A 17004-nucleotide genomic window follows, 5' to 3' on the forward strand; every position below is an offset into this window, starting at 1 on the left:
CTGCGTTCCGCAGGCGCTTTTGAAGACTATTTAGAATAAAACAAGCGGAGGAAAAATCTGCCTTGTGCCGGACGGCGGGCTGCTGCTGAGACACACATCGAGGCAGAACCCGAAAGCTCTGTGAGCCCAGATCCCGGGCTGAGAGCCGCAGCCTCGTCTTGAATTTTGTTTTAAATCCTTTCCTTCCCAAGAGGAATGAGGTCGCCAACCCCAAGGTTGCACCTGATCCTTTCCATTCCCTTTCAAGATGCTGGCTTAGCCAGTATATGCTGCAGTCCTCTTTGGAGCTCCAGGGTGAGGCGGTGTGGGATGGGCAGGGGGGGTTAGGAATGACTTAGGAGCGGGAGAAAATGCTTCAGCCTGGAGCTCTGTGCTCCCCAGTGAAGGGAGAGCAAAGGGAGGGAAGACGAGGGAGGTGTTTCACCAAGAACCTCTGTGATGGCGACCCCATCCCTCACGCCAGGGCGTGCACAGGATGTGCTCTCCCTGGGGTGTCTTCTAGCCCCCCAGGGATTAGAGAATCCAACAGGGTTATAGGCAGTGTGCCTTCTCAGTGCCCTCCAGATGAAATGTAGACTTAAGAAAAATTTGTTGAGACATTTTTCAAATCAAAACTCCGGACGTTCTGTTCTGCCGCAGTGCAGGTCTTGGTAGCTGAAATTAGTAACCGGTTCTGAAACGCAGTGTTGTAGTTGGAATTAAGTCAGTGAAGCACAGGAAAGTTGGGCTTAGAGGTGATCCCTGCCCTCCCCAGCCCCAAGGTGAGGAAGGGTATAAATTCGAATTACGATCTGCAGGAGGAGAGGCGGAAAATCAGTTGAACTTCCATCTCAAAATCTTCCAACTTGGCAAGAGCTGACTCTACTACTGGAAGGTATTTCGGAGGCACAGCCAGCCTTGTGGGGGCTCTTCACTCCAGCCGCCCTGCACCGCCCACCCCCCTGGCCCATCCTAACAGCAACCCACCAGACCATTCCACACTCCCTTTGCCCACCACCACTCTAATCAATGTGCTCCCAGAATTGCTACAGAACTCTCTTTTGCTTATTTTTAACATCCATGGAGGCGATCTTCAGCAATGCTGAGCCATCTGCCTGGGCCATCGGAATTAACTCCCCAGATACAAATTATTTTCCTTCCTTCCTCCTTCCTTCCTTTTTTCCTTCCTTCCTTCCTCCCTTCCTTCCTTGTACTTTGATTGCAAAAAATGCATTGGACAAGCCTGTTTCTCTAAACCCTATTATTTTTAATGTGCGATGTTTAAAGGAACATACACAGCACTTGAGAAGACATGCCTGTATTCTCTTTCCACTCAATTTCTTACCATCACATTTATGCTCATTGCTATCAAAACAATCAGCAACCATAAACGTACAACAGGTACCATGCTAAGCACTTTACATACATTATTTCACTTAATCTTACGTAACAACCTCACAAAGGAAGCAGTAACGAGTGAATTTCCTCAAGATCACTCTGCTTGAGTAAACGGTAAAAGCCAGGATTCAGAGTAAGCCGGGGAACTACACTATAAATTATCCACAGGGAAGAGTATCAAGCTTGGATACAGATATGAGGGGAAACTCGTGATAAGACAAAATTTGAACCCGGGAGATGCTTTATTGCTGCTCAAAATGTGATCTGTAAAGTGGCAGCATTAACATCACCTCATCATCTGGTAAAAATGCAGCTTCTTGGGCCCTAACCAGACCTATCGAATCACTTTATTTAAAAAAAAAAATTTCTTTTAATGTTTGTATTTATTTTTGAGACAAAGAGAGACAGAGCATGAGCAGGGAAGGGGCAAAGAGAGAGGGAGACACAGAATCGGAAGCAGGCTCTAGGCTCTGAGCTGTCAGCACAGAGTCCCATGCGGGGCTCGAACTCACGGACCGTGAGATCATGACCTGAGCCGAAGTCGGACGCTTAACCGACTGAGCCACCCAGGATCCCCTCACATGTTATTTTTAAATGTATATATTTATTTTGAGAGAGAGAGAGACAGCCTGAGCAGGGGAGGGGCAGAGAGAGAGGGAGAGAGACAGAATTCCAAGCAGACTCTGCTGCACCAGCACAGAGACTGATGCAGGGCTCAAACTCACAAACCTTGAGATCATGACCTGAGCTGAAGTCAGATGCTTAACCAAATGAGCCACCCAGGAACCCCTGAATCATATATATATATGTGTATATATATTATATATATATATATATATACATATATATTTGTATGTATTTGTATATATACATATATATTTGTATGTATATATACATATATATTTGTATGTATATGTACTATATATATATATATATATATATATATATATATATATATAGTTTTTTTTTTTTTTTTGAGAGAGAGAGCGAGAGCACTTAAGCACAAGTCTGGGAGAAGGGCAGCGGGAGAGGGAGGGTCTCAAGCAGACTCTCTGCTCAGCACAGAGCCTGACACGGGGCTCGATCTCACAGCCCTGGGATCGTGACCTGAGCCAAAACCAAGAGTCGATGCTCAACCAACGGAGACACCCAGGTGCCTCACGAATCATATTTTTATTATCCTGTTCAGTCTCCACGTGAACCGTGGAAACATGAGAGGTCATGAAGTTATTCACAGGAGTTATGAATCCAAAAGGGCAGAAGGCATTGTCTCTGGGACAAATAGGTCTTGAGAACTTAAGTTTTGCAAAATATAAAGATGCTTTTGAGCCATCTCAAATATCTCTATATGGCAACAGTTCTGGACCCAAATAAATGTTTTTGTGTTAGTATATATACCTTCTCATGTAACTGGTCGAAGTATTAGCATATGAAGACCCGTGGAATTTTTTCTTAATTAAAAGGAATCTTCATAAAGATAGGGGAAAACCAATGCATTTCAAACTCGCACCTGATGCCGGAAATTCTTTTCCAACATCCCTGATAAGTGGCCACTTAGTTTGTGTCTGAGGATCGCTGTGGAGAAGAACCACACTTCTCATTATCCAGCTCAATCATTTCTTTAGAAGATATAATTTTTTTTAATTAAAAAAATTTTTATGGACGGAGTACTAGATGAAACTTAGAAGACCTAATTTTTAGAAGTTATTTCAACATTGAGTTGAATCGCACCTCACTGCACTAATTTCAGCTTCTCAAGCTAAAGAAAATTAGAGGCCTAATCTCATCGTTTCTTCAAATATTTGAAGACATAACATGTCTTCTCTGGCCTAAACACTGTAATTAGATCCTTCAACTTTTACTCGTTTGGCATAATTTCCAGATCCCGAGAGTTTCCTTTCTTTTAGTTTTTGTCCCTTTAAAATAGAGTACCCACCCAAAAGACAACTCAATGCTCAAAATGAGATCTTTGCCAGTGCAGGTAAAGCTGTTTTCTTTCTCGTCTGAGGTGACCCATGTTTCTGAAGGCAAACCAACTTATACCCTTGGGTATTTCCCTTTCCCTTTTTTCAAAAAGACTTTATTTTTAAGTAAGTTCTACACCCAGTGTGGGGCTCGAACCTGTAACCCTGAGATCAAGGGTCCCACACTCCACTGACTGGGCCAGCCAAGTGCCACTTGGGTATTTCTTTTAAACATAAAATCAGCCAAGTACACAAGACTGGTCACTCTAACTGCTATAAGGCTGGATCCTCAACATTCTCCCATTTGTCTCATTTGTTTGTTTGTTTGTTTTTAAACCTAAACATAGGACTTTCCATCTGCCCCTGTATATTTCACTTTATCTGGGTCTATTATTCCCAAATGAGAATATCCATTCTATTTTTATCCTGCCCCCGTGAATTAGCTTCCTCCAAACTTTGTGTGCTCTCAACAATAATGCCATAAATGAAATAAACATGCAATGGCTTCCCATTTGTGCATTTCTGTTCATTGCTTCATGTGACTGTTGTCCAAACACAGACGACTTGACAGAGTAGCCCATTCCAGAATTTGTCAGGAATCAAACAGAAGATCACCACCCTGGACTCTGTCATTTAGGTGCTTGCTTGTCTTCCGGTACTCTACCAGTTCTGCATAACTCCTCGGAGATTATGAGGAGCATCTTTGACAGCATCTGCAAATTAATTCACTACTCTGGAATACTCTAAGCCGGAAGACAGGAACTCCTTCAAAGCAAAAAGATATTCTTTACGTTTCTCTCTCATCTTTCTTTGGATCCATATGCCCATTTTCAAGTGAAAGGCCATTCTTTTGTGAAGACACAGGAAAATCACTGTAAGCCCTGGTCCTTAGATATTATAGCCCGTGCCCTTCGTTTGTATTCTCTCCACTCTACATACACATTACAGAGTGATTTCAGTGACACTTAACATTTTTGTAAATTCACTGGCTTCTTCCTTCTTGACATTATTCACACTGTTCTGTGCCCTATCTCCTGATCCCCTGGGCCATCAGCCCCTTCCATATACCCCATCTCATTCTGAGAGAACTTCTTCATCTAGCTAAGCTAAGATTATAATTTGGAGGGTTTATTTTAAATGGAAAAGTCAACCAAATATCCCGGACCTTTTCACTTCAATTGCTGTAAAGACGGATCTTCAACCTCCTCCCACAAGCACTTAGGTCAACCTACTCAAGGTGAAAGGAATTATCTTACTCTCCATCCTTGCTCATCCTCTCGTAATCCTTGCCCTGGTTCGTGGTGCCACAGTCTAACCAGTTACCCCAGGCAGAAGCCAGGAGTGATTCCATGACTCTTATTCCCTCGACTTTCTGCAGTCAAACCTCAGCAACTCCTTCCAGCCATCCTTTGGTATTTCTCTTGATCCACCCTTCTCCCCATCATCTCCACCACAGAGTTCACTGAATGCCTGTAACATCCACTTTCCTGGAATGTTGCAATCATCTCCCCGGTGATGTGTCCTATTCTAGATGAATTCCTCCAGAAATTCTCCTCTACATTGTCAATATAAAAACCCACCTAACACACATATTGGATATCATATCTACCATGCTCAAAACCCATAAATGACTTCTCTTTGCACCCAGGATAAAATTCCAAGTTCTGAGCATCATCGAGCACTTGCCTCTGCTCACCATTGCAACTACATAGCACCCCTTCCTCTTGTAAGAGAGTGCAGTGCACTTCATCCTTGCCTTGAATCTCCACCTACCTGAAATCTCTGCAGAACTTTTCTTCCCATTTTTCAAAACTCAAGTCAATTCCCCCCATCTCTCTTAAATGTTTTTATGATCTAACAAAACTGACTTTGCTACTCCATCAGTGGGCCCTACAGACTCCTCTATTATACCACTTATCAAACGGTATGAGAAGGATTTATTTGCTTTTGTCTCTTGGCATAGGCTATCGAATCACTGAAGGTAGGATCGGGGCTTGGTCATACCTGAATCTACTCCCCATCCACAAACACCAACGTGATAGGCAGAGTAATGCTTCCCTCCCCCCCAAGACAGCCACGTCCTAATTCCTAGAACTGGTGAATATGTTGTCCTTTTGGCAAAGAGGGATTAAGTTTTCTAAGGCTCGGGCTTTAAGGAAAGGGAGATTTGCCTGGATTATCTGGTGTGCCCAAAGTAATCACGAGGATCCTAAAAGTGGAAGAGAGAAGCTGGAGACAAGATCAGAGTGATGCATGTGAACTAATACAAGGAGCACTTGCCACAGAGTCTGTTTGAGACCAGTTTATGGTGAACGCCTGTCTCCTAAACCTCCACTCAGTAGACATAAGCATCTCAGAATGTAGAGTCAGGGACCCTCTCAGATTTCCAAGAATATGCTGATATTTGTCCTAATTCCCCCAAGGCACTACTGCTTTTCCAGGCCCCATCCCTTCTAGAGAAAGAAGAAGCAGCCCCCCAGTTTCTGGATTGTTCCTGATCGTGTGTCATTCCTTAAAGTACCACTGTCATTGATGGTGACTGGGGTCCCCTACCATTGTGGAGAACGATGAACCACTCTTGATTCAAATTTGCTTTCTTCTCCTCAGTGAGGCCTTCTTAAGAAAATATATTCACCTTAAAATAGATACCCTCTATCTCCTCAAGCTAGAACTTCTTCACCTAATTGAAGTGAACAAGGCAGACTTTTATTTGTCATGTGCACTGTCATGCTGGGCTCACTAGGACCTGAGACCAATATGGCAGAGTCAACCCACTGGGATTCCCCGAAGGGTCCACAGGAACAGAGAAAAGCAATGGTAGATATGGGAAGACATTACTGGATGTACTCCCAGCCTTGTTCTCTGCTCCACAGAGAAAAATAAACATAATCAACAAGAAATGGAAACTGCTGGATATGGCTAGTCAGTAGTCTGAGACCCTCATCCCCTACTCCAGACTCTGAGGTTCCACGTGAGGCTCTGACTTCCTAGCCCTATGTGGTCTTAATTTTGTGACCAGCCATGTTCTTAGAGTCACCAGTCTGAGACCCTGATCCCCCACCCCAGACTCTGAGGTCCATGTGAGGCTCTGACTTCCTAGCCCTATGCGGTCTTAATTTTGCGACCAGCCATGTTCTTAGAGTCAAATCTCCTATTTTTCTTAAATTATCTTAAATCGGGTTTATGACTCTTCCAACTAAAGGAGTCGTGGCAAACAATAAGTGTTATCAAATAAGTCAGGTCAATTAAAAAATTTTAAGCAATTCACAAAACTTGGGTCACAATCCCCTGAAGATGGTTGAAGATGAAACCACTCCATACAATGCTGAAACAGGATGACCTCCACTTGAGCAAAGACCCTTGCACTCATTGTTGGAATGGCCTGTAAGGTCTTCAAAGCAAGCTAATGCACACTTTTAACTGTTGCTGGCTACGCAACTAGCCTTCCTTAGCCTGCAGCCTTGGTTCTCAAAGTGTGAGCCCTGGGCCAGTAGTATCACCCGGTAACACCTATCGACAAACATTCTCAGGCCCTGCCCCGGACCTATGTCATCAGAAATTCTGGGCCTGGGTCGAGTATTCAGGTTTAACAAGTTCTCCATATGATTCTAATGCCTTCTAAAATCTGAGACCTACTAACCCACATGATAACCACGTCATTGGGTTTTTTGTCAGTTGGTTTGGATTGTTGTATTTTTCATTTTTTGGGGTTTTTTTTTTTTTTGCATTTCATTTTGTTTGAAATACTGATACATGACATATGACGAATTCGTAAACTATCAATCCATCTTTTTGAAGAACACTTAAATCTCCACCCAGCCGCGCAGAAAAACATCAACCACATAAACTTCACAAGTTGATAAATTGATTCCAGGTGAATTTTTTGCCAACTTAGGTTGGCAATTTTCAGCCTCGTATAGTATATAAAGGCTAGTATAGTATATAAATTTGTATGATAGAGGAAAAAAAAAGCTCTTTAGAAATCAACTTACTATCAACATTAAATATACATATGTAACTTTTTATTTTAGTTAGACTATGGAACACCAGGCATTTTTTTAGTCAAGTAGATCGCACACCAACTTTATGCTCTCTTATAAATCTCCTTGTAGTTTTTGTTTTTCATTTTCTTTGAATTTCTTAGGATTAAAAAAGGAGATACATATCCCATGTGAGTTCACTATACGAAAGAATACTCTATTTTGAGCTTACATTTCTGGGAGAAGTAGGTCTTTGCATTTCCTGGTTATGTTGAGAATTCTTGGCTCCAGTTACCCAAATTTTCAATGTGGCTGACTGCTGAACCCCACTACCCCAGTGGGGGGCACTCATTGTAAAAGCCTTGCTAAGTGGGCATGACACTTCCCAAGTTTCTAGGGAGAAGAGTGTTTGCTTTCCTTCTGGCTAAAGATTTAATTTGTTATTTAGTTTTGCACTCACTTCATGGATCTACAACCTGGGGTAGAAAAGAGAAAAAGTGATTACATTCAACAAAATGGACAAATATGCCAGAATAAGAAATCCCGTTAAAATGTTGGATGCATTCCCCAAGGCCAGCAATGCTATCATTATCATAATATACTACCTTTCTCATATTGCTGTGAAGTATAAAACACAGCAACTTACCTACCTTTAATTAGCTGCATTTAGTATTTTTTATGGCCACTGAACATGGTACTCAGATTATCATACATTAGCATATAATTTGCATACACACCTCAAGGTATTTGATTTTATTGCTATTACCTTTTGTGGCCCTATTTCAGTAATGACTCTAATGGAATATAAAAAAAAAAAGGGTGAGATTTCTGACTCAATTCGCTCTGCAATCTTGGGAGTTTTACAATGGAAAGTTCTATGTTTAATATAAAATTCTTCAAAAAATGTTTTTCTGTGTCTTCTTATCTTAGTCAATCGGCCTAGGTACTTATCTGGCAAATCCCTGATCGGCGCCGCGATGAAAGCGTTTACTTTCATTCTGAGCTCCGTAAAGATAAATTTCATAAGTAAGTCTTGGGGTATAAATTGTTTCATGTTTGCTTAAAAGAAAATTGCACACACACAATTTAATGAATCTCACCGGTCTATCAGCAGCTAAAGGCCCAGAGAAAGAAAAATTCCAGCTGCAGCCAGAGAGTTTGGCGAAAGGTCAGAGGTCAGTGCCTGCATCTGCGTTCACTGGGAGACAGAGAGGAAAAATAAAGGGTCTCTCTTTGTTGCACGTCAGCACTATTTTAGAAAGTGCAGATACTGACTTAATTACCAACGTTCCCTCTTGCTCTGGGGTGCTGCGGCGGGCTATAAATCAATACCTAAGGTCACATTGCTAAAAGCATGAAAAAAATGTCTTTCTCGCGCTCGGGAGCATTGTTTTGTGCTTCTTTCTTGGCGTTACCAGCGCTCGATATCAGATAGAAACAGAGAGCAGGAGTCATTACGGAGAGAATCAGAATTATGAAAACCGATAAGTAGAGCCGGCCTTTTGAACTGCAGGCAACTGTTCAACTATGTCAAATCTCCTGTCATTATTTGATTGTTTGTTGTTGATTCGTTCGTTTTTAATCCCTCCACCCAATCCTTAAGCCTAACTGTGTAAATAAATATTACTGCGAATTATGTGCCAATTTGGAAGTAAAGCCAACCAATTTGTCTTCAGTTCAAAAATAATTTCAATGGGTAATTGTAATGGGTTCCGGGCTGCCTATACATTTTTATTCATCTTTCTGTCAACACGCTATGGAAATTCCTACATCTGATTTCCATAAACAGAAGAATGTCACCCTGTTAAAAGTGGGTGCTAGCCCCTTTATCGACAACTTACGCTACCTGGAAGGAAGCATGGCGTTTGCTAATTTGCAAAATTACAAACAGCCATTTCAAAGTAAGACGGTCTTGAAATAACTCACTTTGATGGTTAAAAAGAGCCAAAATGGAATCCCTTAATGATTTGCCTGCATCGAAGATACTACTTGGGATGCAGCTGAGGTTTGGTTCGGAGGACAGTCTGACGATCGTTGCATGGATGTCCACACCAGGCTTCTGTTTCAGTGACCAACGCTGCCATCACAGATCAGACCAACCATGCAGCAGGCTGATCTGGTTAAGACAAACAAAATAACTACATTGATTTTGCTGAAGGGAAAATGAATAGATGTAATATCTTTAAATAAGAAGTTTACAGCTCAGTCTATACATTTAGAGTGTCTGCAGTGGTTTAATATTCTAATTTTTTTATGTTTATTCAATTTTTGAAAGACAGAGAGAGACAGAGCACAAGCAGGGGTGGGGCAGAGAGAGAGGGGGACACAGAATCTGAAGCAGGCTCCAGGTTCCGACGCGGGGCTCAAACTCACGAACTGTGAGATCGTGACCTGAGCCGAAGTCGGACGCCCAACCGCTGAGCCACCCAGGCGCCCCTACAGTGGTTTCGTTTTCAATGTGTACTATATACCTTATTTTTGGAAGTAGGTAACGTGCCAATTAGGGATATGTGAAAATAATATCGATAATTTCTGCAAACCATTCCCACTTCTTTATGCTTTTCTTTACATTAATTTTTTCTTCTAATACTGATACTTGTTTTAGAACTATTAAATTTGGCCCAAATTTCTATTTTACTTGTACCATGTAGCCTGGGTCCTTATGGAAAGTACATTCTTCTACAGATATCCAATTTAGATAGTTCTACAGTAGGTATTAATGACATCTTATCACTATTTCGTTGACTCATACATTTTGAGCAGGAATCTCCTTTAGAAGTCATCTGGTTGAACCTCCTTTTCTAACTAGTGGAAAAAGAGAGAGATCGTCTCATGTTGCTCCAAGGACTCAGCTGAAAAGAAGACGACAATTCAGTAAAATTTGTTTGCAGGGGAAATTTCCAATAAGTAACAGGCTCCACTCAACATCTTGGCGCAGGTTGGCGAGAATTTACTTATCTAATTATCTCTTCAAATAGTCCCCCTGGTAATGCAAAATCTGCTACCTTTCCCAGAGTGGACAAAAGCACATTTAACTTAATGAAATGGCAGCAGAGAGCAGCAACTTGTATCTTCCCAGCCTCCGCCATCAGAGAAATGCGAAGTTAAAAGACAAGTTTCATTTGCTGTTCTCTCATGAAAATGGGAAATGGATGAGAAAGGCTGTTTGTTCTGTTGCCACAGAGAATTCTCCAGAATGAACACACATATTATTATAACGGCTCAGCTTATAAAACACAAGTCGTAATTGAAGGTAGTGTCTACCCTAAATACCGAGGGCAATTTGCCCTGGCATCTAGCTACCCATCGTGCCTTTAGGGGTCCATCGAGCATATGCCCATCACATCAGCCAGAGTCTGCCAGCATATAATGTCTCTCTAGGGTTTCACTATTACCCTATTTGAATGCCTGAGAAGATGCTCGTAATTGCTTATTATGACATTAGACAAGAGAATTCAAGTCCCATTTGATTGTAATGAGTTCGTGGAGTCCCTGCCTTTTGTGGGTCCAATCACATCCAGAATTGAACTTAAGGCATGTATATTGAAACAGAATTACACTTGAACCGTTGAGCACGAGGCGTGGACCTTGTTCGCTTATGATTTTTTCTATTACTTTCCATAGTCTGTTGGTGGAAACAAAAATAATATCAATTATAAAATCCTTCAGCAGACACTTAAGCTTCTTTCCAAACTGCAATTTATTTCTCCAGGTTACCTCTGAAATCGTTCAGACTTACTGTCTCCAGATAAGCAAATTAAATGGTAAAAAAAAAAAAAAGATAAAATTATTTCTTTAAAACATGTATTAAGTGGCAGAACTAGTGGGTTTTACGTGTATGTATAAAAATATGCAAATATGTATCTTATGAGCAGGTGTGTCCATTGACAACACCTATTTAGACCAAGGTGAAACACCTCTGCGTTCAAGAAATTACCAGTAAACAGCCTCTATCCTATTTTTACAAGACGAAAAGTCAAAGAAGGCCTATTAAGTCAACACAGAATTGACTACAATAAAAGGGGCAAAGAGTAACACGATCCCATTTGATTTCTAAGTGGAAAAACTAGGAATCCTTTGAAGTGCTTAGGATTTCGTCATTCTGTGCTTTGATAAAGCACCGCTGCTTCCCATTTCCTCACAGGCGTATCCAGACGGCTGAAGGAGGAACAACAATGAATCGGATGCTAACGGAAAGCTCACTGAGACCCCAGGGCCCTCCGTTCAGAGCTGAAGCCGAAACCGTCCAAAACGTGAAAGCACATGGGGAGGTGGTGCAGGGACACAACCAGCAAAGCCCAGGTGCATTCGTGATCTTCAAGGTTGCAGACACACATCATGGTAACTGCTTGCCCGCAGAGGTAGGTTTTTTTAGTATAGATTTTAATATTTTTTATTCTTTTTTTTCTTAAAAAGAGATAGTGTGTGTGTGCAAGTGGGGGACAGCGGCAGAGGGAGAGAGACAGAGAGAGAAAAAGAGAGAGAAAGAGGGAGAGAGCGTCTCAAGCAGGCTCCACACGCAGCACCAAGCCTGAGGCTGGGCTTGAACGCATGAACTGTGAGATCGTGACCTGAGCTGAGACAGACGCTCGACCAACTGAGCCACCCAGGTGCCCCAATTTTAATAACTTTTATTTATTTTGAGAGAGAGAGAGAGAGAGAGAGCAAGAGTGAGAGCACAAATGCGGGAGGGAGGGAGAAGGAGAGACAGAATCCCAAGCAGGCTCTCTGCCATGAGCACACAGCCTGACACGGGGCTCGAACTCACAAAACTGCAAGATCACAACCTTAGCAGAGATCAAGAGTCGGAGGCTCAACAGACTGAGCCACCCAGGTTCCCATTCATTATAAATTTAAAAATACTGTTGTGGCTATTCTGAAAACAACACTAAGTTCCCTTAATATCAAACTGGCTCTGAGTTATTAAATAAATATCTGATTGCCGGGGGTGGGGGGAAGCTCTGAGTTGGGGTGTTCTTTTCAGAGAACTCTAATAAGTTTTCTTTTTTTAATATTTTGAGGGAGAGAGCAAGTGAGCGCAAGCAGGTGAGGGGCAGAGAAAGGAAGAGAGACAGAATCCCGGTAGGCTCCCTGCTGACAGCACAGAGCCCTATGGGGTCTGATCCCAGGAACTGTGAGATCCATGGCCTGAGCAGAAAGCAAGGTCGCCTCACCAACAGAACCACCCAGGCACCCCTAACAAGTATTTTTAGAAGAAGACCCAACATGTGTTTCTCTGTTTTTCCTACAAACGTTACCAGGTCATTTCACTCTTAAATGGAGCAGTTAGTGTCCTTATCTTTCAGAAGAAAATAACAGTGATTTAAACCACCCAGCATCACTCAGTATGAATTGAGTACCAAGTATTTGCCAGGCACTGAACTAAAATGCTAGAAAGATAAAGAGGAATATGGGGAGCTGCCATCTAGGAGGTTAAAACCTGGTAAGGGAAGTATCCATTTGCCCTTCTCCCAAGAAATCCCATAGCAGCTACAGTGCCGGCTTACAGAGCTCTTGTGCAGGCAGGTACTAGTCGTGAACTTGGCGAGCCCACGAACATCTCCAAATCTCAGTCTTCCCATCAGTGCCATGGGAATGATAGCAGTTATCTGCAGCTTAAATGCTAAAATTCAAATAAAATAATCAGTGCCAGCTGGACAAGTAGTGAGCATTAAATAAATGTTAAACGTTCATTATTATTATAGTCAACAAGGTAGTGTTCAAATAATGTAAAGAGGAATTCATAAAACGCCCTTTACAAACACTGTAAAGGGACTTACTTACTCTGATGTTATAAATAGGATAATGAGAACTGTTAGGGGCTGAATTGTGCTCCCCTCCCCAAATTCATATGTTAAAGGCTGAACTCTCAGTACTTTAGAACAGGACTGTAGAGAGAGGACCTCTACAGAGGTAATCAAGGTCAAATGAGGCCATCTGGGCAGATCCTAATCGAGTCTGCCTGGCGTCCTTGTAAGAGGGAATTTGGACGCAAGAAGAGATACCAGGAATGTCCATACACAGCCAAAAGACCACTAGAGGACACAGTGAGAAGGAGACCTTCAGCAAACCAAAGAGAGAGGCCTCAGGAGAAATCAAACCTGTCTACACCTTGACCTTGTACTTTCTACCTGCAGAACTACAGGAGACTAAATTTCAGTTGTCTAAGCCACCCAGTGTGCGGTATTTTGCATAGCAGCCTGAGCAGACCCGTGCAAAAATGAAAGCATGTTAAATAATATAAATAAATGTCCACACCGCAATGATTAAAAAGGTAGACACATGTCGTCTTAAATATATTAACTTCTGAGCACGTGTCCTTTTGTGAATTCATATTTTGCAATAAAAATAATGTATGTACACAATAAAGAAGTATTCAAACAACTGAAGGGTGTAAAAAAATGATAAAAACTAGCTTCCCTTTCTTATTTCTATTTGAAATGGATGGATGATATTAGAAATATATTTCTGGGCAAAATATATACGGCAGAAATGTTTCATTTGATATATGGATGACCGATGATTCACAGACCCTCAAGTGTGCACAACAATTAATCCAAGGTCTTCATCCACCCACCATCACTACCAGAGAGGAATATCCACATCGTTCTAGAAATGTGAGCCAGTCGCAAGTAGGCCATCCACACTGGTTTTTCAGCTGGAAAATGTGATACAGCCCTGGACTCAGAGCTTCATGCACAGTATGAGCTCAACAAATATGTGTCTGTTAATTTGATATGTTTGATTAATGATGCCTCAGATAATAAGTTTTACAGAACCAGAAGCACATGGTTTCCCTGGATATAATGAGTTCTAATTTTCGGTCAGGTCTATATGCGTGCGGATAAAAAATGACAGAATACATATGTTAGTGCAAGAGACTTTGCCAAGCACTCTTTCTTGTCACCTTATTTAGTTCATTTGACATATATCCATTCCTACGTTAACTCAGTGCCAATAAAAACTTTGCTCCTAATGTTTTGCTGCTCTACGAGTGTCAGAGCATCGAAAACTGAGGATTAACTTTACCTGACAGATATGGGCCAAGGCAATAATCCATACCTAATTTCAGTTTTCCTCATTGTCTCGAAGATTCCCTGCAGTTTTCTAAGAAATAGCAGGAAGGGAAAAGGATTATGGAGACTTTGTTCACAACCAGAGCTCTTGCAGGAAGTGACAGCATTGCACTGGGCAAGCCTTTTTTTTTCTTTTTCTTGTCTGTTTTCCTTCCATGTTTGGAAATAGAAATAATACTGTCTCAGATTTCTAATAATGAGTTATTATTTCTTAGGATTCTGTGTACTGGCCAGGGGCTGATTTGCTCATCTTGCCGGGACTCTCTCAAGAGGGAGCATTCAGCTGATGGGTCCACTGGAGCTTGGGTTCACCTGGGCACCCCTGTGCTCAACTGGGGCGTCTGGACCTCCCTCCAGGGTCTAGCAGGATTGGGGCTTTCAACTCTGTGATTCGCTTTTTCTCCTGGTGGCCTCTCCTCCCGCAATGCCTGCGGGCAAACCTGGTCCATGAGGGTAAAGGCTTTATTTTAAAATGTTATTTTAAAATTTTGATATTCTTTCATTATAATTTGGCCTTTGCCTTTTCATTTCACAGACAACTTTGACCTTTTTGGACAAAAGCCATTTAAAAAAAAAATTTAATGTTTATTTTTGAGAGAGAGTACAAGCAGGGGAGGGGCAGAGAGAGAGGGAGACACAGAATCTGAAGCAGGCTCCAGGCTCCGAGCGGTCAGCACAGAGCCTGACGCAGGGCTTGAACTCACAGACGGCGAGATCATGACCTGAGCCCAAATCAGACACTTAACCGACTGAGCCACGGGGGCGCCTCTGGACAAAAGCCTTTTTTGAAAAGACATATGAAAAATTATGTTTATTTTTCATTTTTTACATTTACTTTACCATATATCTTGCATAAAAATATGTCCACAATTAATTTTGTGCACTTTTAAAATTTCAATTCTTTACTATCACTACAACCTACATTATGTGAAAATCTTGATTAAAAAATGTAATTAGTGATTTTGCTAAGATGAATATTATAGAATAAATATATAACAAGCTATATGTTTTGTGTGTCTTTATTCTCTTAATCATCCTGACATAATCAGACTGTGTCAGAATACCCAGACATGCATCACAATATAATTTAGCTGTTTTACTATTTCTCTGACTTTATTCATATAGAAAACCATGATTTTACATGTTGTGGTGATATTTTGTCATCATAATGTTATACATCTCACAGGATAGCTTTCGTTCATTAGTTTCTTAAAAGTGATTTATACTTTTACTGTTTTAGCTATGTTTACATAAGATTCCACCCATACTCTGGCCCTAAGCCCTGGTGATTAAAACATCTTAACCAAGGGAGGAGCATGATCAACACTACATTCTAGAAAGCTCTCCACTGGAGAGAATAAGACAATCAGGAGGCCGGTCTTCCTTTGAGTGGATAACGTTTCCACCTCTACCCTGAATTTCTTTTTTTTTTTTTTTTAAGATAATTTTATTGATTTTGAGAGAGAAAGAGAGAGGCAGAGAGAAAGAGAGAGAGACAGAGACAGAGAGAGGGAGAGAGAGAATCCCAAGCAGGCTCCACACCATCAGTGCAGAGCCTGATGCAGGGGCTCAATCTCATGAACCATGAGACGATGACCTGAGCCAAAATCAAGAGTGGGATGCTTAACCGACTCAGCCACCCAGGCACCCCACCACCCTGACTTCTGAGTCGACCTCCTTCACTTCGTTCCTTAGCATATCTTTGGAGAGGAGCTGAGCCCTGCCATTCTAGGTTTCCCGGCCAGCAAGTTCTTGAGGCCTATCCATTTTCAGACCAGGCATTTCTGACAGCTCAGCCACAGGGGTGGACAGAAGAGGCAGAAGCCACCAGGCATCTTGAGGCCTCTACTGTGGAACCCACCCAGCATCATTTTTCCGCCATTGAAAGTAACACACAGGTTTGGCCCATGTTCCGAGGGGGTCAATAGACTCCCTGCTGAGAAAGTCACGGTACAAAGTCAAAACACCGGAAGCCATACAAAGGCTGAGAGATGGTTAGCAAACCACCACAAACACCTATTTCGTAACATCACCTGCCTCTCCCGGAAGATCATTTAGCTTCTCAGGGCTCGAGTTCCCTCTGTGTGCCCCAGCACAGGTACTCTGAGAGGAACCAGCAGCTGGAATGAAAATAGACATGCCAGAGATAGACCCCAAATCTGAAATAATCACCAATTATCCGGTGCGTTCCTTGGCCAAGTTTTAATTTAAAATGTCATGAATTACAAACAGCCAGTGTTTGCCACTGAGCCAAAAATAACGTTTTCTGAATTTCTCCCAAGTTCTACTAGATACGCCTCAATCGCTCGTTTTTACTTCATGTCGGTATGCCGTTGTGTAATTCACCATTATCAGAATGATACGCTGGGTTGGGCGATTCTCCTGCTCAGCGCAAATTACCAGAGTTTGACCCCATGGGAATTACTGGTAGCAAAAAAAAACCCTGTTAACAAGCAGCTATTTCACCGAATTTATATCTCTGTCCAACACAGGCACAGTAGCCCACTTGACGTGCCTGTTACCAAGAGAATGAACCCCATTAGGGCGCCTGGGTGGCTCGGTCGGTTAAGCATCCGACTTCTGCTCAGGCCATGATCTCGTGGTTTG

General features: G+C 42.0%; 1 long non-coding RNA gene across 2 annotated transcripts in view; it reads right to left on the reverse strand.

Annotated features, from left to right (window-relative positions):
* LOC109252706 (uncharacterized) overlaps window positions 1-17004 on the reverse strand; it is a 413372-nt gene that overhangs the window by 33411 nt on the left and 362957 nt on the right. For both annotated transcript variants that reach the window (XR_008423024.1, XR_008423025.1), the window contains 2 exons: window positions 9966-16517; window positions 9248-9437 (listed from right to left, as the gene is read on the reverse strand). This is a non-coding gene — a long non-coding RNA (uncharacterized LOC109252706). The remainder of the gene's footprint in view (window positions 1-9247; window positions 9438-9965; window positions 16518-17004) is intronic.

Source organism: Panthera pardus, unplaced genomic scaffold (genome assembly GCF_024362965.1).
Source record: "Panthera pardus isolate Hobbes unplaced genomic scaffold, ASM2436296v1 HiC_scaffold_17, whole genome shotgun sequence".
Taxonomy (NCBI): Eukaryota; Metazoa; Chordata; class Mammalia; order Carnivora; family Felidae; genus Panthera; species Panthera pardus.